The following is a 22982-nucleotide window of genomic DNA, read 5'->3' as shown; positions in this document are numbered from 1 at the left end:
GGCCGCTCTCCCTGCAGAGCTCGGGTCCTAGGTCAGGGGCTTCTCGGCGTGGCGGCCGCTCTCCCTGCAGAGCTCGGGTCCTAGGTCAGGGGCTTCTCGGCGTGGCGGCCGCTCTCCCTGCAGAGCTCGGGTCCTAGGTCAGGGGCTTCTCGGCGTGGCGGCCGCTCTCCCTGCAGAGCTCGGGTCCTAGGTCAGGGGCTTCTCCGCGTGGCGGCCGCTTTCCCTGCAGAGCTCGGGTCCTAGGTCAGGGGCTTCTCGGCGTGGCGGCCGCTTTCCCTGCAGAGCTCGGGTCCTAGGTCAGGGGCTTCTCGGCGTGGCGGCCGCTCTCCCTGCAGAGCTCGGGTCCTAGGTCAGGGGCTTCTCCGCGTGGCGGCCGCTCTCCCTGCAGAGCTCAGGTCCTAGGGTGTGGACTTCTTGGCGTGGTGGCCGCTCTCCCTGCAGAGCTCGGGTCCTAGGGTAGAGGCTTCTCGGCGTGGTGGCCGCTCTGCCTGCAGAGCTCAGGTCCTAGGGTGTGGACTTCTCAGCGTGGCAGCCGCTCTCCCTGCAGAGCTCGGGTCCTAGGGCCAGGGCTTCTCGGCGTGGCAGCCGCTCTGCCTGCAGAGCTCGGGTCCTAGGCTGTGGACTTCTCAGCGTGGCGGCCGCTCTCCCTACAGAGCTCGGGTCCTGGGGCAGGGCCTCAGTAGTTGCAGCACGTGGGCTCAGTCATTGTGGCTCGTGGACTCCAGAGCACAGGCCCAGCAGTGGTGGTGAGCAGGTTCAGTTGCCCTGCTGCACGTGGGATCGTCTCGGATCAGGGATCGAACCCGTGTCCCCTGTGTTGACAGGTAGACTCTTATCCACCGTACCTCCAGGGAAGTCCTACCAGTTGGTCTTCCAACAACAGATACTTATTGCCTGCCTGCTATCTGCCAGATGCTGTTTCAGGCGCCAAGTGCCACCCTGAAGATGGTCCCCAACACCATGGAGCATTATTTGTGGGGGAGAGGGCAGACAGATGTAATTGATCAGCAGGTCCACTGTTCAGGACTGTGTTGTGTGACACGGATGTCTGCTGAGCACTTGAAATAAAAAGACATACAGCAGAGCGTTGTAGGGCTGGTGGGGGCTCTTTGATAAAGGAGGTCTGGAAACATCCTTCTGGCAAGAGAACATCTGGGCAGGGATGTGAGGGAAGTAAAGGGTGAGGCAGGGAGGGGTCAGGGCGAGATGGTTCCGGGCAGGGGAATGGCAGGTGCCAAACTCTGTGCTGCGTGCCGAGAGTTGAGCGGTGGACGAAACGGACAGTCCTGGTCCGTGTACTTTGAGCTTTCCGTCTACAGGTCAGGTGGACTTTAAACTAGGTGGCAAAAACTGCGTGCGTAGTTGAAAATCAAACTGTGATAGAAGATAAATGGGAGAAGGGACTTGTGAGGGATTGCGAATCGGTTGATGAGAAAACACTGCGGTGAGAAGTGTGATGTCTGAGAAGGAGGTGACCTTGCATATGGCAGGCGGTGGGGGTGGGGGGGTGGGGTGCAGGCCATGGGAGCAGCACGGGGCATCGTCTCTAGGCTGGGATACGTCTGTCCGCTGGGGGGGCCCTGATGACCGCTGGGGCTGTGCATAGTCATTAAGGGGAGAAGTGGTCTAGCAGGTCATCGGAGAGGAAGCCGGAGACAGACTGACAGGCTCTTGCAGTGCCCCCGAGGGAGTGTGGTTTTGTCCTCTGTGCTCTGAGCTCCCACTGATACATGATCAACATTAAATGGCGTGATCACATTTCCAGTTTTTTAAAGTACGGACTGCTTGGCCTTCTGTGGGGGAAGTGGGTGGAGAAGTGAGTTAGGAATGAACATGGAGAGTTAGGAATGAACAGGAGTGAGAGGCTGATTTGGAATGAGATGGTGGCAGTGGAGACAGCAGTGCAAAATAAGGAGAAGGGCTTGGGTTTCGATCAGTAAATTGCATACAGAACCAATCTGGCAGCATCTACAAGGCAGTGGGGGGTGCTGGAGGGACTCAGAGGATGCACGGCTGGGTGGGTGGATGGCTGGGTGTGGGGTGGAAGGAGGCGGGCTGGACAGATGGGTGGATGGACAGATGGGCAGATAGGTAGGTACACGGGTGCATGGAAGGATGGTCTGGGCTGGGTGGTTGGCAGCTGGTTCTCTGGTCTTCAGTGCAGTTCTGGTAGACCAGTCTCGGCATTTAACAGGATGATAACTGAGTTGATTCCTAGAAGCGCTCTCCTTCCTCAGGTGGGTCCCCAGTCTCCTGTGATCCCTCTTTTGTGCTGTAGTGATGGAGCACTGATGTGAAGGAATTACATCATTTACCGGTGATCTTAGCAGAAAACCCTGTTGTGGTTAAGCAGACAACTGGTGGTGGTCTGTGCGTGTGGTGCCCCAGAGGCAGGGTGTGGAGGCTCGCCTGGGCCGGGCCGTGTGCTGATGTTCTCAGATGCGCTGTGCTCACTCAGTCGTGTCCGACTCTTCACGGCCCCATGGATTGTAGCCTGCCAGGCTCCTCTGCCCGTGGAATTCTCCAGGCAAGAAGACTGGGTGGGGTGCCGTTTCCTCCTCCAGGGCATCTTCCCCACCCAGGGATTGAACCCACGTCTCTTGCACCTCCTGCATTGACAAACAGATTCTTTACCGCTAGCGCGACCTGGGAAGCAATGTTCTCATAGGCTATTTCAGTTCGTTCTGAGGAGTGCCCTGTGAGGCTGACACTGCTCAGCCCCTTGTATAGACAGATTGGGGACCTAAAGCTTAGAGAAGGCAGGTCACTTACTTGAGGTCACTGCAGATCAGTGGAGCAGGAGTGATTTCCTCCCAGACGCAGATGTGCAGTTAAGAACGTCCGGAGCCTGTTCTAACCAGCCAGCCCCCCCCACCCCAAATCTGGGCCTCTGTGGCCACAGTTCTGCACCTCAGCCCTAAACCCTGACTGTGCGAGCGTCAGCCCTGAGTGAGGCAAAGGCTCTGGAGAGTCCCGGGGAGGCACCTGCCCGTGCACACCCAGTGGCAGGCCCTTGTCTGTAACTTGATTTCCTCCCAGGAAGACCTGCTGGGAAGACTTCGATTGACAAGCCTTGAAAATGGTCGTGAAACATGACTGTGTATTACAGGTGAACCACCTCCCTTTAGGATGGAGGTCAAGGAAGCTGGGCTTCGAAGTTGGTCATCTGTGGGCTCAACCCCAGCTCCAGGCGATCCATGGACTGGAGTTTCCCCAAGTACAAATTGGGGCTCAGGCAAGCTCCGTAGTGTGTTTAGAGAGGTTAGGCTGTACAGGAAGCATTTAGTCCAGCACCTGCCAAGCACAGGTAAGTGGAACAAAGGACAACGCTTGTACTGTTACCTACCAGGGTTCTGGGCCTTCCCCGATCAATTGAAATTGATCAGAGGCCAGGCGAGAAATTCAGACAAGGCTTTACTGGGGCCGCTGCTGGAGTGAAAACAAGCAAGAGGTTCCCTTGCTCACTTGTTCCCTGAGAGGGCGAGCTGGTTCCTTATAGAAGATGAGGATATGGGTGGATCCAGGGGTCCAGCTGGGGGTGTCTTAGGGTCTGCCCGCCGCTTTGGTGATGCTGAGTGCAGGGGGCAGGCGCAGTCCCCTGCTTTTGCTCCTGACTCTTCAGAAGTGGCAGCTGGGGTTTTGGTCTTTCTGTATCTTGTCCAGAATCTGCCCTGACTGCTCATTCACAGTTATTTTTGATCCCTTAGAGATTCTCGGTGCTTTGTCGCTAGAGAAGACATTTGTCCAGGTGCCAGCCCTGCAGCAAAGGGTCCCAGCCTGTCTCTTGAGACCCTTATGTCCCAAGGCAAGGGGTGCTTTTTTGAGGGTAACTAGATGTTCTTGGCATTCCATGAACAAACCAAAATGTGATGATTGATTGCTCCTTGATTGAGTCAAAGATAATGCAAGGTCATTAGCTTTGCCTCCACAGAACTAAAGAGAAAAAGCAAACAGCTTGCTTTGTGAGCCTCAGAAGGAAAGCCTTTCCCCTGATTTCTCGCGGTTGTTTCCTTCCCTCCATCTTCCCGGCTCAAAGCCGACAGGCGCTCTCTGCAAGGTCTGCAGGTGCGGGGCCCACGGGCTGAGCCAGGAGCCTCAGGAGGGTGCTTGCCAAACGCTGTCTGACTGTCTGACTCGCTGGTCCTCCCTTGGGAGCTGGCACCAGGAGGAAAGGAAGTGAAGAGGCTGATCATGGGGACAAGGAAGAGGGACGGGCTGGAGCCACACGGGGTGGTCCTGGAGGAGGAGCCTGGCGGAGGAGGATCCTGGCGGACGAGGATCTCAGGGAGCCGGTCAGACCGCTCTGCCCCGGTGCGTTGCCATCCAGGGTCGGGCCCAGAGTCAGCCAGGTGGATGGCCTGCGGGGCAGGCCCCTTCCAGCCTGGGTTTGTCTGGAGAGGGAGCAGGGGAGCAGAGGGCTGGCCCCTGCCCTGTGGTCACACGCCGGCCACCCCGGTCCATCACAGAGACCTATCTCCCCTCCCTCCTCCAGGAGAGCCCTCCACCCCTGGGCCGCCTTCTCCCCTCTGCAGGGGAGGCAGGGGTCTTTCCACACGGAATAACCTGGCCCTACCCTTCCCTAAGGAGCCGGCCACCCTTGTTCTTGGAGTGAAGGCCTGCCTCGCTAGGAATGATCTGATCCCTCACGGCGCAGTTTTCTGTCCTTTTTATGTTCTTTCCTTTTCCTCATATCTTCTCTTGGTCATCGTGGTCTTTCTGAAGCCAAAAAAAAAGTCAATCATGACTCTTATGCTGAACATGGTTGTACAGGACAATGCGATGTGGGGTAATTGGAATATTATTCACAGCTGATTGGAGAGTGATGGCTGTAAACACATTTAAAAATGAATTTAGCAATATTTGGTTAAATGGCAGACGGCGTACCTGAGAGCAACAATTACCCCTTTCTCTCTGTGATTATAAATACCTAGTGTGTATGTGTATAGAGAGAGAAAAAATACACACACACATATATATAGTTTTCTACTACAAAAATGTATACAAGAATATTCTTAAAAACAGTATTCAAAATAGCAAAATGGGGGGATCATTTAAGAGGTTGGGGTTAACATACGCACCCTGCATAAACTGAAAGTGAACATTGCTCAGTCGTGTCCGACTCTTTGCGACCCCACAGACTATACAGTCCATGGAATTCTCCAGGCCAGAATACTGGAGTGGGTATCCTTTCCCTTCTCTAGGGCATCTTCCCAACCCAGGGGTTGAACCTAGGCCTCCTACATTGCAGGTGGATTCTTCACATCTGAGCCACCAGGGAAGTCCAAGAATACTAGAGTGGGTAGCCTATCCCTTCTCCAGCAGAACTTCCTAACCCAGGAATCAAACTGGGGTCTCCTGCATCACAGGCGGATTCTTTGCCAACTGAGCAACAGGGAAGCCACCCTGCACACACTACTATATATAAAATAGATAAACAAGATCCTGCTGTATAGGCCAAGGAACTCGCCTCAATATCTTATAATACCCTACAAGGGAAGACGAGCTGAAGAAATGCATTTATATATAATAGCTAGATCATTTTGCAGTATACCTGCAACTAACATGATATTATAAGTCAGTTCTTCAATCAAAAAGTAATAGCAAAATGCTGCAAAGAATTCAAATTTCAGCAGCAGTAGAATGCAGAAATTCAAACCCTGAAGTCCTCCACGAGGATGAAATTGTCTAGCTGAGAACATGGATGCCTCTCAAGTTCTAGCCCCACTTACCGAAAATATGAGTGTTTCCATTTTTATACATCTCAAAACATTCAAGACAAACCACCTTTTCTATATGGGTGGAAACATAGTAACAGCAAGGAAATCAAGAAAAATGATGAACATGAAATTTAGAGGAGCGTTATTTCTGAAGGATGAGTAGGTGGGGAGGGGTGCCCCGGAGGCTCCCAGACAGACAAGATGTCCTTGAACTTAAAAGTACATGATGGAAACTTGTGGGAGGGGGCGTAACTGTTCTGTATCATGATCTTGAAGGTGTTTGTATGACTGCGAGTTTGTCAAAGCTCATAGAACTATATACAGCGAAAGGGTGAAATCTGTAGTGTGTAAATTATAGCTCAACTGTAAAAGCGCTTGTTAGAGAAGAGTGTATATATGTATATCAGATCAGATCAGATCAGTCGCTCAGTCGTGTCCGATTCTTTGCGACCCCATGAATCGAAGCACGCCAGGCCTCCCTGTCCATCACCAACTCCCGGAGTTCACTGAGACTCACGTCCATCGAGTCAGTGATGCCATCCAGCCATCTCATCCTCTGTCGTCCCCTTCTCCTCTTGCCCCCAATCCCTCCCATCATCAGAGTCTTTGCCAATGAGTCAACTCTTTGCATGAGGTGGCCAAAGGACTGGAGTTTCAGCTTTCGCATCATTCCTTCCAAAGCAATCCCAGGGCTGATCTCCTTCAGAATGGACTGGTTGGATCTCCTTGCAGTCCAAGGGACTCTCAGGAGTCTTCTCCAACACCACAGTTCAAAAGCATCAATTCTTCAGCGCTCAGCCTTCTTCACAGTCCAACTCTCACATCCATACGTGACCACTGGAAAAACCACAGCCTTGACTAGATGGACCTTTGTTGGCAAAGTAATGTCTCTGCTTTTGAATATGCTATCTAGGTTGGCCATAACTTTCCTTCCAAGGAGTAAGCGTCTTTTAATTTCATGGCTGCAGTCACCATCTGCAGTGATTTTGGAGCCCAAAAAATAAAGTCTGACACTATTTCCACTGTTTCCCCATCTATTTCCCTTGAAGTGATGGGACCGGATGCCATGATCTTTGTTTTCTGAATGTTGAGCTTTAAGCCAACTTTTTCACTCTCCACTTTCACTTTCATCAAGAGGCTTTTTAGTTCCTCTTCACTTTCTGCCATAATGTATATAGTAAGCCCCCACATACGAACCTGCGAGCTGCCAGCTTTCAAAGCTGAGAAGCTGCGTTCGCACGTCCAGTCACATAGGATGGTTCACGTGTCTGGCGCGCCGTCACTGAGAGCACCCTCTGCGAGTGGCTGTGTTTCTGTGTGCCCCACAGTGATGTACAGAGGACGGCGGTGCAGTGTCTCCATTTCAAGCTCAGGATGTCTGGAGCAAGCGTACACCAGCCACGGTGTAGCCAGTACAGTGTAGCCAATTGTTAGTTGCATACCGAGGCTGACTTTGGTGGACTTACAGAAAAATTGGACTTAGGAACACACTCTTGTGTTCGCATGTAGGGGACTTGCTGTGGTAGGCATACAGGTGTGTTATTAATCTGTGATGTCTTCATCCTTTATATGTAATTGTTTTATTTTTTTAATTACTCCATCTACTGAAAAAAAAGTGTTTTTAAAACCCCTCAGTGGTTTGCACTCTCCTTGGATAACAGCTCAACTGGGCTTCCAGGTGGCTCAAGGCCTGCAGTGCAGGAGACACAGGAGACCTGGGTTTGATCCTCAGGTCAGGAAGATCCCCTGGAGGAGGCCATGGCAACCGACTCCCGCGTTCTTGCCTGGAGAACCACGTGGACAGAGGAGCCTGGCGGGCTGCAGCCCCTGTGCTCGCAGAGTCGGCCCGCACGGCTCACGCAGGCACTGCTACAAGAGTCAGGCTGTCGGAGTGGCTGGCAGCGCCCTCAGGCCCTGCCCCGCCCGCCTCTCCTGTCCTCGGCCCTGGTCCCCACTCCCGTCCTCTTCCTCCTGCGTTGGCCTTGCAGAATCGTGGGCATCTGTGGCCGTCTCTGGCTCCCCCTGGACTGAAAGTTGCCTAAGTTCCAACATGTGGTCTGGCACCTAAACAAGTTCCACAAAGACTGGGGCGAGTTTGTTGAGATGCGGCATCCTCTCTGGTTCCGTAGGAGGAAGAGGAGGGGGAAGGCCCCTCAGATAAGGTCCTGAGGCCTGACGTCTGGAGAGGGTCTTGCTGGGCTGCGGTCAGGGCGTGCCCCTTCTGCAGGTCTGGGGGGAGTGCCTTTCCCCGTCTCTCCCAGCCCCGGAGGCTGCCTGCACCCCGACTCCTGGCCCTTGTCCGTCTTCAAAGCCAGCAGGGGCGGGCCATGTCTTTCTCACGTTGTCCCCGTGGTCCTGGCTCTTCTGCCCCGTCTCCTTCCTTCTGAGGGCCCTGGGGCTCTCAGGCGTGCCCACGGACCACCCAGGCTAGCCTCGGGGTTCGAAGGTCCACTGACGTGCAGCCTTGATTTCCACCCCCGCCCCGTGCCCCCCGCGCCAACCCACATACCAACATCTTCACTCATGGCGGGGATTGGCTTGGAGACATTTAGGGGAAATGAGGTGGGGGCATTCTTCTTCCTACTACCAACTAAAAAAAAAAAAAGCACACGGTGAGAGGTGTGAGTTCAGTTTTGTTTGGGGCCCAAACGAGGCCTGCAGCCCAGGAGACCGCGTTCAAATGGCTCTGAGAAGCCGCTCCACAGAGGCGGGGGACCCGTGGGGTGGGGAGGGGAGGTCAGGGTACGTGTGATTTTGGTGAAGAGGGGAGGACGTGCAGTGAATCACGTGTTTTTGCAGATTTTTGGTAGTCACAGGAGCCGTCGTGACCATGAAGGCCTTTAGTGCTTTTGTAGATATGAAGGGATATGAGAATGGGCTCATAAAATCTTCACCTGAAAATACCTAACCCTCTGAAGACCTGTTCTGCCATTCCCCCTGACACCCCAGCTCATTTCTGATGTCCACCCTAAATTCCTTTCAGGGGTGTCAAAGGTCAGCAACTGCAGTGGCTAACGATTTAATCCTCGCAGAGGTAGGTGGCAAGTGCCCACGGCAAGTGACAGCTTGTCACTGACGCCGCCACACACGGGAAAGAACGGATGGATGAAATTTGAGTGACAGCAAGTGCTCCCTCCCGGATTCAGGATCTCACTGGACTTTTGTTCAAGTTTTAGTTTGTGCAGAGATCCTGACGTGCGTCTCTTGAGTGGCAGGCCCTGATTTGAAAGCTTATAGGTTTTCTGTTTGGTTTTCTTAGATAATCCCTGGAAACACTGGTGGGAAGTGGAGGGAGGAGGGGAAGAAGGAAATAGCATCGAGTGTGTCTTCAGGGCCACGGCCCCATGTGCCGGCGGGATCCAGGCTGGGGGCTGTGGTTGGAAACTGAGCCTCAGAGGCCGCCCCTAACAAGGTGGGGTTGTGGTCGAGGGCTGCCCCGAGGGAACTGAACTCCCTGGAGCTGTGTACACATGCACTCCAGGCCCAGGGAAAGCTGAGAAGCAGAGACACAAGTGTTGTTGCTGGAATTCTGGTTGGAATGCACCGGGGAAGTCAAGACCTAGGGGATGTGTGTGAAATACACATGGGGGGCCAGCAGTTGCCTGCTCCATCTCCCGTTGGAATCTGGAAACCCGAACGCCATGACATCATGGTCCTGAGTCGCTGCACAGAGCCCTTTAAGTTCAGGAACTTTCCACCGTGTTTTCTGGAGGATTTTACAGAGAAACCCCAAGGCTCCTTGTAGGAAAGTCCCCCGTCTATCCCTAATTCAACCAGAGGCACTCAGCTGTCTGTTTTCTATTTTTATAGACTTTTATAAGAAAAGGAAAAGATACAGTTTAAAAACAGAAAACCACTTTCTTAACCCATGGATTATAAAAACTGCATGCGAGGAATCTTTTCTGCCAGGTAGCAATTCGGGAAAGCAGAGATGAGCTTGGTGTCATTCGGCCCAGGGTCTTGCCGAAGGGACCAAAGCAAAAATCCGGATTTAGTTCTGTTGGTAAAAATAATCTTCCCATCCAGAAATATGTGAAAAGCTACGTTGTTCAAGATCTTTAGGCTTAAATTCAACGCAGACTGGGAGGTAGGAGTGAGGAAGGGGAGATTTTGAGCTGTTTAGGTTTAATGAAATGTTTAAGGCTGAAATAATGGTTCTATATAGCTTTTTGACATAATTTATTCTATTTTGTGTCAATTTGCCTGGAGAGTATAATGTCATATGGGGGGGAGAGCAGCAAAGGCCTCTTACCGAGTCGTGGATTGTAATTTACATCCAGAAAGTCTACATATTCCATAATTATGGTGTGCTATGAATTAGTAGAGTAATATTGAATATCTCCAAACCCCTTATTATGGCTTCTCGTTTGAAATATGTTTTCAATATACATTTATTCAGCAGTGCTTAAACATGGCAAGTCATAAACACATGCTTTTTAAATCATGTGGCTACATTTTCTTCCTGGTTAAATGTGAGATCAGATGTCGTTAACAGCAGAGGCGGGGAGGTGGGGTGAGTAATGGGGAGAGAGGTGCTGTTTAAAAACAAATAGTATTTTTTATTTTAAAAGAAGCTTCTTCTATTTATGATACTGTTTCCCTAAAGTGAGAGAGGCAGGAGTACTTAGAGGCTTTTGGTGGTTGCTGTGGTGACAGTTTATTTTATGTTTGTAGCACTTCGCCTCCCAAGAGCAATGTATGTTTGAAAATGGCCATATATTATGTGAATACACTTGACCAACTGATTTGGTTAGTAGATGCTGCTGGGCTAAGATCCAGGAAGAAGAGCTAAAGATCCAGCTCTCAGATAATTAAGAACATGGTCCAAATGGCTGGAGCCCGAAGAGGCTTCCCATAACTGTCTCCAGAGTGAGAATTTACCTTCATTCCTGGTGGCAAGTGGCCAAGGCACTGAGCCACAAAAGATGAGGGAATTCCTCCCGGGGAATGTGATTAAGTATTTTGCAAAGAGAGGCTTTACTCTCCAGGACATTTAGAGTTCACTTTCAAGGCCAGCATCTCCATGTCTAGCCCTGGGCCTGCCAGAGGTCTATGCTTGCAATTCTGGCATGCTGACACTAGGTGGCAGTCAGTACTGAGGTCATGGCGACTGCCTATCGTATAGGACCAGCGTTCCCATCAGTGCCGCTAAGTTGACCAGTGTTAGAGGATTCAAAGAGATTCTTTATGAAAGCATGCTGCTGCTGCTGCTAAGTCGCTTCAGTCGTGTCCGACTCTTTGCAACCCCATAGACGTCAGCCCACCAGGCTTCCCATCCCTGGGATTCTCCAGGCAAGAACACTGGAGTGGGTTGCCATTTCCTTCTCCAATGCATGAAAGTGAAAAGTGAAAGTGAAGTCGCTCAGTCGTGTCTGACTCTTAGCGACCCCATGGACTGCAGCCCACCAGGCTCCTCCGTCCATGGGATTTTCCAGGCAAGAGTACTGGAGTGGGGTGCCATTGCCTTCTCCGTATGAAAGCATCAGATCAGATCAGTCGTTCAGTCGTGTCCGACTCTTTGCAATCCCATGAATCGCAGCACGCCAGGCCTCCCTGTCCATCACCAACTCCCAGAGTTCACTGAGACTCACATCCATCTAGTCGGTGATGCCATCCAGCCATCTCATCCTCTGTCGTTCCCTTCTCCTCTTGCCCCCAATCCCTCCCAGCATCAGAGTCTTTTCCATTGAGTCAACTCTTTGCATGAGGTGGCCAAAGGACTGGAGTTTCAGCTTTAGCATCATTCCTTCCAAAGAAATCCCAGGGCTGATCTCCTTCAGAAAGGACTGGTTGGATCTCCTTGCAGTCCAAGGGACTCTCAAGAGTCTTCTCCAACACCACAGTTCAAAAGCATCAATTCTTCGGCGCTCAGCCTTCTTCACAGTCCAACTCTCACATCCATACATGACCACAGGAAAAACCATAGCCTTGACTAAACGAACCTTTGTTGGCAAAGTAATGTCTCTGTTTTTGAATATGCTATCTAGGTTGGCCATAACTTTCCTTCCAAGGAGTAAGTGTCTTTTAATGTCATGGCTGCAGTCACCATCTGCAGTGATTTTGGAGCCCAGAAAAATAAAGTCTGACACTGTTTCCACTGTTTCCCTATCTATTTCCCATGAAGTGATGGGACCGGATGCCATGATCTTCGTTTTCTGAATGTCGAGCTTTAAGCCAACTTTTCCACTCTCCTCTTTCACTTTCATCAAGAGGCTTTTGAGTTCCTCTTCACTTTCTGCCATAAGAGTGGTGTCATCTGCATATCTGAGGTTACTGATATTTCTCCCTGCAGTCTTGATTCCAGCTTGTGTTTCTTCCAGTCCAGCGTTTCTCATGATGTACTCTGCATATAAGTTCAATAAACAGGGTGACAATATACAACCTTGACGAACTCCTTTTCCTATTTGGAACCAGTCTGTTGTTCCATGTCCAGTTCTAACTGTTGCTTCCTGACCTGCATACAGATTTCTCAAGAGGCAGATCAGGTGGTCTGGTATTCCCACCTCTTGAAGAATTTTCCACAGTTTATTGTGATCCACACAGTCAAAGGCTTTGGCATAGTCAATAAAGCAGAAATAGATGCCTTTCTGGAACTCTCTTGCTTTTTCCATGATCCAGCGGATGCTGGCAATTTGATCTCTGGTTCCTCTGCCTTTTCTAAAGCATAACACTTGCTAAAAGTACTACCGAGGTTACCTCCACTTTTAAATCTAATGTACTGATTGTCAAGGCCATGTCAATGTACACTCACAAAAAGCTCTGTATATATTTATATTGAACATAATTGTTTTATAGGGGGAACATTATTATGTTTATGTAAAAATAATATGCTGTAGACCACAACTCAACAAATGTATCAAGTTCTAGATATATAGTTGTTTTCAGTTCAGTCACTCAGTCGTGTCTGATTCTTTGCGACCCTATGGACTGCAGCACGCCAGGCCTCCCTGTCCACCGTCAACTCCCGGAGTTCACTCAAACTCATGTCCATTGAGTCGGTGATGCCATCCAGCCATCTCATCCTCCGTCATCCCCTTCTCCTCCTGGCTTAAATCTTTCCCAGCATCAGGGTCTTTTCCAGTGAGTCAGTTCTTCACATCAGGTGGCCAAAGTATTGGAGTTTCAGTTTCAGCATCAGTCCTTCCAATGAGCGTTCAGGACTGATTTCCTTTAGGATGGACTGGTTGGATTTCCTTGCAGTCCAAGGGACTCTCAAGAGTCTTCTCCAACACCACAGTTCAAAAGCATCCATTCTTCCGCGCTCAGCTTTCTTTATAGTCCAACTCTCACATCCATACATGACCACTGGAAAAACCATAGCTGTGACTAGATGGACCTTTGTTGGCAAAGTAATGTCTCTGCTTTTTAATATGCGGTCTAGGTTGGTCATAACTTTTCTTCCAAGGAGCAAGCGTCTTTTAATTTCATGGCTGCAGTTACTAACCTTAAATAAGAAATCCCTCAAGGTTAAATAGTTACACTGGTATCAGGAAATAACAGAAAGAGTTTAATAGTACTAAAGTACCTCTGAAACATGAAGATAATGGACCAAACTCAATCCCTAATGTGCTGCCTGGCTTGAGGCTTGTGATTTCACAAGAGGGTAGAATACTTTCTTGTTTTACATCTTGTGCTTTTGATTTTCTGTAAGTAGAAGGACATGGAACGCAGGGTAGTGTTTGGATATGTTTCATTGGTGAGCCAGAAGAGGGGTGATTGCATTTTATATGCCAGCAAATAAAGCAAGTACTTCCTTTGCAAATGATATATCTAGGTTTCTACTTTGTTGGTTCAATTCTGCTCAATCATTGATAGAGATCATAAAATAATCTGATAGAAGGAGCAAAAGGTAACCTGTCGGACTCTAGTAGACACTTCTAAATGAATAAGAAAACTATTGACAAAGTTTGAGTTAAAAGCAGAAACTAATTTGAAATTTATTAAGTTATGTAATTGAGAGCATGATTTAAAGAAATGTAAACTCCTGGGCAAAATGAAAAGCCTTACTTCCTAGCACTTTACGTCTTCTGAATTGATCTTAAACCCTGGCTTCCTCTCTCCCAGTGCTGACATGGATGCAGAGTCTTCAGTGCTCTTCTGGGGCTTCTCAGAATTCCTCCATGGAAGCAAAGTTAGGTCCTTCCTCGTGTCTCCCATTGATCCTAATTGAAAAAATGCTTTCACCATGTGCCGCTTGAAGAAACCCCCAGATTATGTTTCATTCAGCTCAGGTCTAACTTCTTACAGTATTCATGATTCAGCATACCCTTTCAGAACCAGTCATCAGAAAGCTAGATTCAGTCCCTGTGAAGCAGAAAGCCAACTTCACTATCTGCTGGCCATGAAATCTGAGCATGTGCAAAATTAGAGTAAAATAATAACGTACCTTGAAGACTGAGAAGGGTGAGGGGGAACCTGCATGAAGTGCTCTGGTACTGTGTACGGGGTTCATCATAAGTACACAACTCAAAACTGTTAGTCTTTATCGGCAGTGCTGTTATTTATACTGGGTCTTCAGTTATCTTTTCTGAATCCGAAGAGGACTCAGGATTCTTAAACTTGGGTGTTTTTCTCTCTGTGTTTTGAAATTGAAGTATAGTTGATCTATAGTGTTTCAGGTACAGAAAAGTGATACACTTATATATGTATATGCTTATATATATTCATTTCATTGCAGGTTATTATAAGATATGGCAGATAGTTCCCTGTGTTATACAGCAGATCCATGTTGCAGATCTAATTTATAGATAGTAGTGTAATGTGTACATTTTAATGCCAGATTTCCAATTTATCCCTCCCTACATTTCCTTTGGTAACCGTAAGCCTGTGTTCTGTTTCTGTGAGTCTGTTTCTGTTTGGTAAATAAGTTTATTTGTATCATTCTTTAGACTCCGTGTATAAGCAGTATCACGTGGTATCTGTCTCCGTCTGACCGTCTTCCCTTAGGACGATACTCTGGAGGTCCCTCCAGGTTGCTGTGAATTACCGTATTTCATGCTTTTTAATGGCTGAGGAGTAGCCCGTCGCCTGTGTGTGGCACATCTTCACCCACTCATCCGTCAGTGGGCATTCAGGTGGCTCTCGTGCTCTGGCTACCGTGAACAGCGCCTCTGTGAACACCGCGGTGCGTGTGTCTGTTCTTATTAGAGCTTTTGTCTCTTCTGGATACACGCCCAGGAGTGGGACTGCTGGATCTTTTGGTGACTCTAGTTTTTGTTTTTTAAGGGTCTTAAGCTTACTTAAGTGACTCGATCGACCTGAGTTTGAGCAAGCTCTGGGAGTTGGTGATGGACAGGGAAGCCTGGCGTGCTGCAGTCCATGGGGTCACAAAGAGTCAGACATGACAGCACAACTGAACTGAGCTGAGCTTACTTTTATATTCAAACCAGAAGTAAAAGCAGAGAAGGTCCCTGCTTCACAGCTCCTGCAGCAACGCCACCCTCGCCCTTCCACTCAGCGTGTGGGTGTCAGCAACCCCCAGTGGCGGCTTTCCTGGGTCCACGTGGCTCACTGTTTGCTGAACACAGCGGCTTGGGTGATGACGTTTTCTTGCCAGAGGCCTTTTTTTTTTTTTTATTGTGCGGGCTTTTCTCTGGCTGCAGAGAGCAGGGACTAGCTGTGGGGCGTGGGCTTCTCACAGTGGTGGCTTCTCGTGTTGCAGACCACGGGCTGTAGAGCACAGAGGCTTCGGTAGTTGTGGCCACACGGGCTTTGTCACTCCACCGCTTGTGGGGTCTTCCCAGACCAGGGATTGAACCTGCGTCTCCTGCACTGGCAGGCGGATTCTTTACCACTGCGCGACCAGGGAAGCCCAGAGACCATATTTCTTTTCAAATAAATCATTACAGGGGAATTCTCTGGCAGTCCAGTGGTTAGGACTCTGCTGTCTCTGTGCCGAGGGCCCAGGTTCTATCCCTGATCAGGGAACTAAAGCTCGACAAGCTGTGTGGCATGGCCAAAAAATATTAAAAATAAATAAATATAAACGAACACATTTACTGGGCTTCGATTTGTGTTTTATGTATAGTCCTTCCGGGTTGGCTTTGGGATTAGCACCCAAGAGATGGTTGTTTTAACTAAACGGACAGATGAACGCAGGGCCAGCTGGTGCACGGAAACTTGGAGCAGTTCCTGCTTCTGCCCCGGGGTAGGGTCCGGGGGGCGGGGGGTGTGCCCAGTTAGTCCTGCAAAGACCCCGCTTCAGGAGGCCCCGCTGTCCGTCGGAAGCCTAAACCTCTTCTGTGCGTCAGCCAGGAGCGTGGAAGAAATGGCTGAGCGTGGGCTTGGCTGTGGGCGGTTGGGGCGACAGAGGGGTCCCCCGTCCGCTGAGGGCAGCGTGGCTAGACCTGGGGCCCGCAAGCTCCCGAGCGTCAGTGTCCCGGTTGTAAGGGGAGAGGGTAGGAGTTTTGCTCTCGCTGGGTTGCCGGGCAAGGAAACGCACCATATGTACAAGCACTTCAGGCGTGGAGGGCACCGGGGAAGGCCCGGGGTCACTTAAGGCAGGAGGCTCCTGGGGAGGGAGGTGGGGGCCCAGGACCCCCGTCCAGCCTCCCCCCACCACACACAAGCATCCTTTCTTTCCTACCTGCTCTTTCACCCGAGTGTTGGGGTGGGCGGAGATGCAGAGAAGCATCCCCTCTCCCTTCAGAGGGTCCGTGGCTTTTCTGCAGGCCCGCGGCCGTGACTGTGGAGGCCGGGTCTCTGGCAGGACGCTCGGGTGCGCGTTCCTGGAATAAGGAATTCTGCAGTGTCAATGCCCGGGGCACTTACAGACCCAGCCTCGTCCACCCCAGAGCTCCGATGGGAGGTGACACCGGTTCGTTCCAGCCACACAGCCGGCTGATTGCACAGCCCAGGGAAAAGACAGAATGGAACCAAGACATTTACAGGACGAAAAAATGTTCGAAGTCAAGCCCTTCCGCACAAAGCAGGGTGCAAAGCTAAATAACATTTGAGATTTCAAAACAAAAACAGTCGAAGTTTGGTGGTGGTTTTGTTTTTAACCTCTGGGCTCTGGCCAGTGTGGGGAATTCAGCTTGATGCGTATGTTTAGTCATGTCCAACCCTTTGGAGACCCAAAGTACTGTCGCGCCTCAGGCTTCTCTGTCCGTGGGTGTTTTCAGGCCAGAAGACTGGAGTGGGTGGCCGTTTCCTCCATTTCCAGGGGATCTTCCCGACCCAGGGATCGAACCCGCATCTCCTGTGTCCCCTGCATGGCAGGCGGATTCTTTACCCTCTGAACTGTCAGGCTTCCTCGCTTAGTGAAAAATAAAATGCAGATGAGTTGTTCTTCTGAGCAAATATGGCTGGGTGTTTTGGGAAGAAACGATGTCTCAGAAACTGATGGGTGCATGGGTGCGTTGAGGTGGGTGTTTGGGGGGCTGCTTGGGAGAGAAAGAGCGTTACCATAAAATGAGAACTTTAGGCGCCTAGAGAAAGAAAGTTGGGGAGTTTTCCAGTGACATGTTGGATTGAAAAAGAAAATAAACCCACGCTGTCCTGAACACGATGGCAGATCCAGTTTTGAGAAGTTGAGAAAGAGACTGCATTCCCAAACTCCCGGGAAAACTCCTCAAAGCCTTCTCCACGGAGCTCCCAGAGGGAAGCGCTGACTCTGCAGCCTGCCGGGAGGGGTGGCCTGGACCCCAGTTAGGAAGAGACCCCAAATCCTCAGGGGCAGAGGGCGTTGAGTGTGTGGCTTGGCCCGGTGGAAAGGAGAGAGGCCTGCGAAAGAGCACTGCTGAAAGGAAGGAGCATCTGGAAGGCACCATCGAGTGCTTTACATGAACGCCAAGCTGAGTCATGTGAGCGCGGGCTCGCATCAATTATTCCAGCTGTGTGTGCTTCTTCCCCTGAGATCGCCTGCCCCTGCAGGTCAGGATTTGTCTTGCGTTTGATGAGGCTCTGAGTGGGCTGGAACTGTGTGTGTGTGTACATGAGCGTGCAGAGAGTGTGCAGAGCGACAGAGTCTCTTGGTCAGAGTCTGCATTCCCAGCACTGCACACGGACCGATTTGATGGTCAGTTTGTTCTTTATGTGGCAGGTGTATAATCCCGTATCACGGATGTAGACACCGCGGCTCTTTGGGGGCTGTTTGGCTGTAGTGCTCTTCATTCATTGATTCATTGATTCATTCATTCATTCGTGCTGCCAAAGCACAAAGATGCCCCTGAATGAGAGGGCCGTCGGGGTGTGTGTGTGTTTCTGAGCTCCTTTATCAAGAGGACCTTTCCTGGACTTCCCTGATGGGGCAGTGGTTAAGATTCCGCCTCTCAATGCAGGGGACGTGAGTTTGATCCCTGATCCGGGAGGATCCCGGCCACGGGGCATCCACGCCCGTGCACCACAATACTGAGCCTGTACTCCGGAGCAGGTAGCCTCGACTCTGAAGCTTGAGCTCCTGGACAAAAAGAGAAGTCTCAGCGGGGAGAAACCTGCACGCCGCAACCAGAGAGGAGTCCCCAGTCTCTGAAACCAGGCAAAGCAACGACGGTCCAGCACAGCCCAAAACAAAAGTAATAAGTAAATAAAATCATTTTAAAGCAGAGGGCCTCTTCTGTCAGCCCAGCCTCCAACAGTGATGGCATTCAACTTAAAGAGCCCTTCCTCAAAGCTGAGAACAACAGATCCCTCCACTCACAAAGTGGGGATGACAGTCGTAAGCAGGATCAGGAGGAAACCTCTTGCTGTTCTTCGCACAGGACTTGCCCCCAGCCCTGGGTCTCCCACCCCTTCGCTGTCACGGGCGGCTCCTGAGATGGCAGCCCGCCGGTTTCATTTCTGCATGAAAGTCAGAGAATCTAGGTCAGTTTATCCAAGTAGAAAGTGTTATTTTATCGAGTTAACTCTCTGCAAACAGCTGCCTCAATGCTTTATAGAAACAAAGTCCCTTGCGTCTGGGCATGTTCTCAGGCAGTTTTCAGAGGCTTCTAGGTTATCACTTAGATTGAAAAGCAACAAGGAAAACCCCCCCCCTTTTTTTTCCCTAAAAAATGGTGGTTCCTGGTAATGTGGGTGTCTTTTTAACTGTTTTATCAGACACTCAATCTATCCAGGCTCTTTGATTGTGAAAGGATTTGGAGTGAGATTGCAATGGCGCCGCACCAACGTCCAGGAAGACTGATGTGCCCCTGACCGAAGCCCAGACCCCCCTCGTGATTGCAGAGTTTCCTTGGTATTTCCATCAGCTGACCCAGTAATGATCACTGAACCCAGACTGGTTATCAGAAGAGGACGGGGTCCGTCCAGTCGCTAAACGCCAGTATCTTCCCATCAAGGCTTTAGATGTCTCATCACTGTGGTTTTTTCAGTGTCTTCACACCACAGCGATGCTGCTTTAGAATAATACTTTTCAGTATTTTAGAGTAGAATTACACAAAATGTGGCTCGTGGACCGGAGCCAGGCAATGAGCTGTTACCCGACGGGAACGATAGGCATGTACAGAAGTGAGGAACGGACCATGTGGCACAGGAAGCTACACTCAATGTCCTGATAAACCACAGGAAAGAGAAGGTGGAAACCAAGGCCTACGTGTGTTAACTGCATCGCTTTGCCGTGCCGCGGAAATTGACGCAACATTGTAAATTGACTCTCCTTCAATAAAATGTTTTTTTGAAAAGGGAGGCACAGAATTGAGAAACTCTGAGCAGTGTGATACTGCCGTAACATCCAAGGGGCGTGTCATTTTCCTAGCGACTCATCTGTCTTGTATTTCATACCGGTATTTGTCATTTGTGGGTTACAAGCGGGCAAATCAAACAAACGGCTGGTGTTTTCCTGCAGATTGGTCAGGAATAACTTGTTACAGCATCCATCACCCATGTGGTACTCCTTCCAGTTTTGTGAGGGACACAGGATTGCCTTTTACAGATAAATACACCCAGGCTGGGAGAGGGGAAAGACAGCAGCCTGTCACCTGTGGGCTGTCTCCATCTAGCTTCACACCTGAAGCCAGCGGCTGTCTGAGATAACCCTCTGCTGCTAATCACGGACACAGCTGAGCCGGCCGAGCTGCAGGTGCTCTCGCCTGAGGTTTCTCTCTATTTCTGGCTGTGCCGGTTCTTCTTTGCTGCCCGTCCACTGTCTCTAGTTGCGGAGAGCGGGGTCGCTCTCTAGTTGTCTGGTTCAGGCTTCTCGCTGCGGGGGCTTCTCTCGCTGTGGACCACGGGCTCTGGGGCGTGTGGGCTCAGGACCTGGGGTTCCCGGGCTCCAGAGCCGCAGGCTCAGTGGTTGTGGCGCACGGGCTTACTCGCTCCGTGGCACGGGGGATCTTCCCCAGCCAGGGATCGAACCCTTGTCCCCTGCACTGCAAGGCGGACCCCTAAGCACTGGACAACCAGGGATGCCCGTGCCTGAGAGACAGAGGGATCTCTGTGGACCGTCAACCCTGGTGACCTATGAACAGATAACCTTTGGTAACGTTTGAGTTCTCTCCATTCAGAAAGTCATTTAGACCCTCAACAGACGGGCCGTTTCCTATGTTTTCCAAAGCAATTGAAAGATCATAGCTGCACAGAAGCTCAAGGTTTGGGAGAGACTCTGGGGGCCGGGCCGCCCTTGGTGTTGACCTGCCCGTGGGCAGCCCGTCTTCCGTGGGAGGGCCGCCTCACGGCAGGTGGCATCCTCTCGGAGGGGGATAGCAGGGATGGCTAGAAAGTCCTTCTTCACGCCAGGCCCACGTGTCTGCCGCTCACCTGTGGGCTTAGCTCTGCCTCCCCAGGCTACAGAGAATCCATCCCAGGATTTGGCTCCAGACTCTGCTGCTTCTGAATCTCCTTCCACACCCCATCCTCAGTCTCCCTGCCCTGCTGGTCCCCACCCCCCACGTTCTGTTGAGTCAGTGTCCGTCCTGCAGTGGGTGAGTCCCCCCAAAACGACCCTGGCATTCCCTGCGTGGTCTGTCCAGGGTACAGGAAAATGCCCACCTCTCTCAGACCACGCAGGGTAGTTCTCATCAGGCCGTCTAAGACCATTCCTGGGTTTGCAGTCGTATCTCTCCAGTGTCTGGGTCCCAGCTCCCCAGCCCACTCCTCAGGGTAAGGTCAGCCTGTTAACAAAGCCCCGGCCAGCTGTGACTCCAGAACCGGCGTTTCTCGGCCAGCTCCCCAGGTGGGCAGCGTCCCCAGGCATCTCCAGGTGGGTAGTGCATTGGTTTTAGCTGCCTCCCTTGTCCTCCTTCCCTTTCGGGGCTGTCGGTCAAGGAGGCCTCTCTGCTGTGACCTTCGTGACATCTGACAGCCCCCAGCCTCTAACCGCATGGCCCCCGCATCCTTGAACCCCTCCAGACATCATATGTGGGTAGTAGCCTCAGGGGGCCGGGCTGGAAGGGAGTGGGAGGGAGTCATTACCACGATGTCTCACAGGTGATAATGAGCGAGTCTGACGTCTGTAATTAAGAGGAATAATAGAGAAGATTAAAGAGGGAAGAAGGCAGTCAGCCCGCCTAGTGGAAGCCACCTCCCTGGGGCCGCCTGGCTTACTCAGGGCCCACTCACTTCCGGAAGCCTCTCCCCCAGCCCCCCTGCAGACGGAAGCAAAACCACTTTGTTCAGGTTGATGAATGACCTGATTTAGAGGTCAGCAAGCTGCAGCCGGGTGGGCCAGACCCAGTGGGTCACCTGGACGTACAAATAAAGTTTTATTGGAACAGCCACATCCGTTCGTTTCTGCTGCTGATCTGTGGCCATTTTCTGAAATCAACCACAGAAATGGGTCGCCGTGACAGAGGCTGGGTGGCCCCTGAAGCGTGAAATACTTGCTCTTGGTTCTCCACAGAGATCAGCCTGCTGGCCTCTGTCCTGTGTCAACAGGTCCGTGAATCTGGCCTCTGGTGGCCCCGCAGCCCTGCCCTGGCTCCTCCGCTCTCATGAACACCCTTCACAGCCGTGCCTTCTCTCACCCCTGTGGTGCAGCGAACCTCACTGTCCTCTCCACTGTCTCTGGCCACACTTCCTCCATTTCTACGCTGACCTCGTTTCAATAGAAACATGCGTGGGGCGTAGGTTTCAGGCATTCGGGTCAGTGCCATCTTCCCCCCTGCCTGAACAGTGCCTGGCTCATGTGTGGTGGGCATTTGAGCGAGTCTAGCTCTGCCTGGGGGTCGACCAGAGCTCACCTTGCGGGAGAGTCCTATTTGACCTCACAGGTGAACAGGTGGACCCCAGAGGTAGTCATACGGGAGAGCTCCTCGTGGAATCACGAACGTGTCCCCTTACACAGCCAAGACCTGGACCTCTTAGGCAGGTGTTTTCCACTTCATTGGCCCCAAGTCTGGTCTTATTCCGACTTATTGTGGCTGCAGTGATTGAAGGTAGTGGTGCTTCTGTAAATTTCCTTCTGTTCATCCAGTCTGGCCCAGTCTCCTGGACTACACCGAGGACAGTGGCGGAGACTGGGTAAGGTCACAGAAAGAGAGGGGAACAGACAAGGAGGCCACCAAACGGCTGTCTGGCCCCTTCCCTCACAGACACCGTGGCCCCTCTGTGTCCAGCGCTGGGTACCAGATGGGGTCTCTGCCGTGTCCTTGGGGGAAGGTGGCGGTTTCTCCTCCAGTCTTTCCATTTGCGTTGGGGTACAGTTGCTTCACAATGTTGTGTTGGTTTCTGCTGTACACAAGTGAGTCAGCTGTATGTGTACATATGTCCCCTCCCTCTCGGCCTGCCCCCTGCCCCAGCCCTCCCTCTCGGCCATCACGGAGCAGTGAGCTGAGCTCCCGCTGTTATACAGCACCTTCCACGAGCCGTCTGTTTCCACGCGGGAGTGTACACGTCACTGCTCTCCGAGTTTGTCCCACCCTCTCCACCCCCTCCCTGTCTACATGCCCGTCTCTGTCTGCGCCTCTATTCCTGCCCTGCTCATGAGTCCATCTGTACCACTTTTTCTGGATTCCACATGTATGCATTAATATGTGATATTTGTTTTTCTCTTTCTGACTTAGTTCACTCTATGAAGTAAGTCTCTAGGTCCATGCATGCCTCTCTACAAATGATCCAATGTCATTCCTTTTTGTGGCTAATTGTTGTTGTTGTTCAGTCGCTCAGGCCTGTCCAACTCTTTGCAACCCCATGGGCTGCAGCACGCCACGCTTCCCTGTCCTTCACCATCTCCCGGAGATTTCTCAAACTCGTGACCATCGAGTCAGTGATGCCATCCAACCGTCTCGTCCTCTGTCGTCCCCTTCTCCTCCTACCCTCAGTCTTTCCCAGCATCAAGGTCTTTTCCAGTGAGTCAGCTCTTCACATCAGGTGGCCAAAGGATTGGAGCTT

General features: G+C 51.2%; 1 protein-coding gene and 1 long non-coding RNA gene across 38 annotated transcripts in view; both read left to right on the top strand.

The window, feature by feature from the left end:
• RARB (retinoic acid receptor beta) overlaps positions 1–22982 on the top strand; it is a 592139-nt gene that overhangs the window by 514314 nt on the left and 54843 nt on the right. The window lies entirely within an intron of this gene.
• Positions 1567–21370, top strand: LOC147343879 (uncharacterized). Its single transcript, XR_015156384.1, has 2 exons — positions 1567–20575; positions 20705–21370. It is a non-coding gene; the product is annotated as an uncharacterized LOC147343879 (long non-coding RNA).

Source organism: Bos grunniens, chromosome 27, assembly GCF_055505025.1.
Source record: "Bos grunniens cultivar Pamir isolate PY7600 chromosome 27, Bosgru_T2T1.0, whole genome shotgun sequence".
Classification (NCBI taxonomy): domain Eukaryota; kingdom Metazoa; phylum Chordata; class Mammalia; order Artiodactyla; family Bovidae; genus Bos; species Bos grunniens.
The sequence above is the reverse complement of the archived record's forward strand: the minus strand, read 5'-3'. Positions and strand labels throughout refer to the sequence as shown.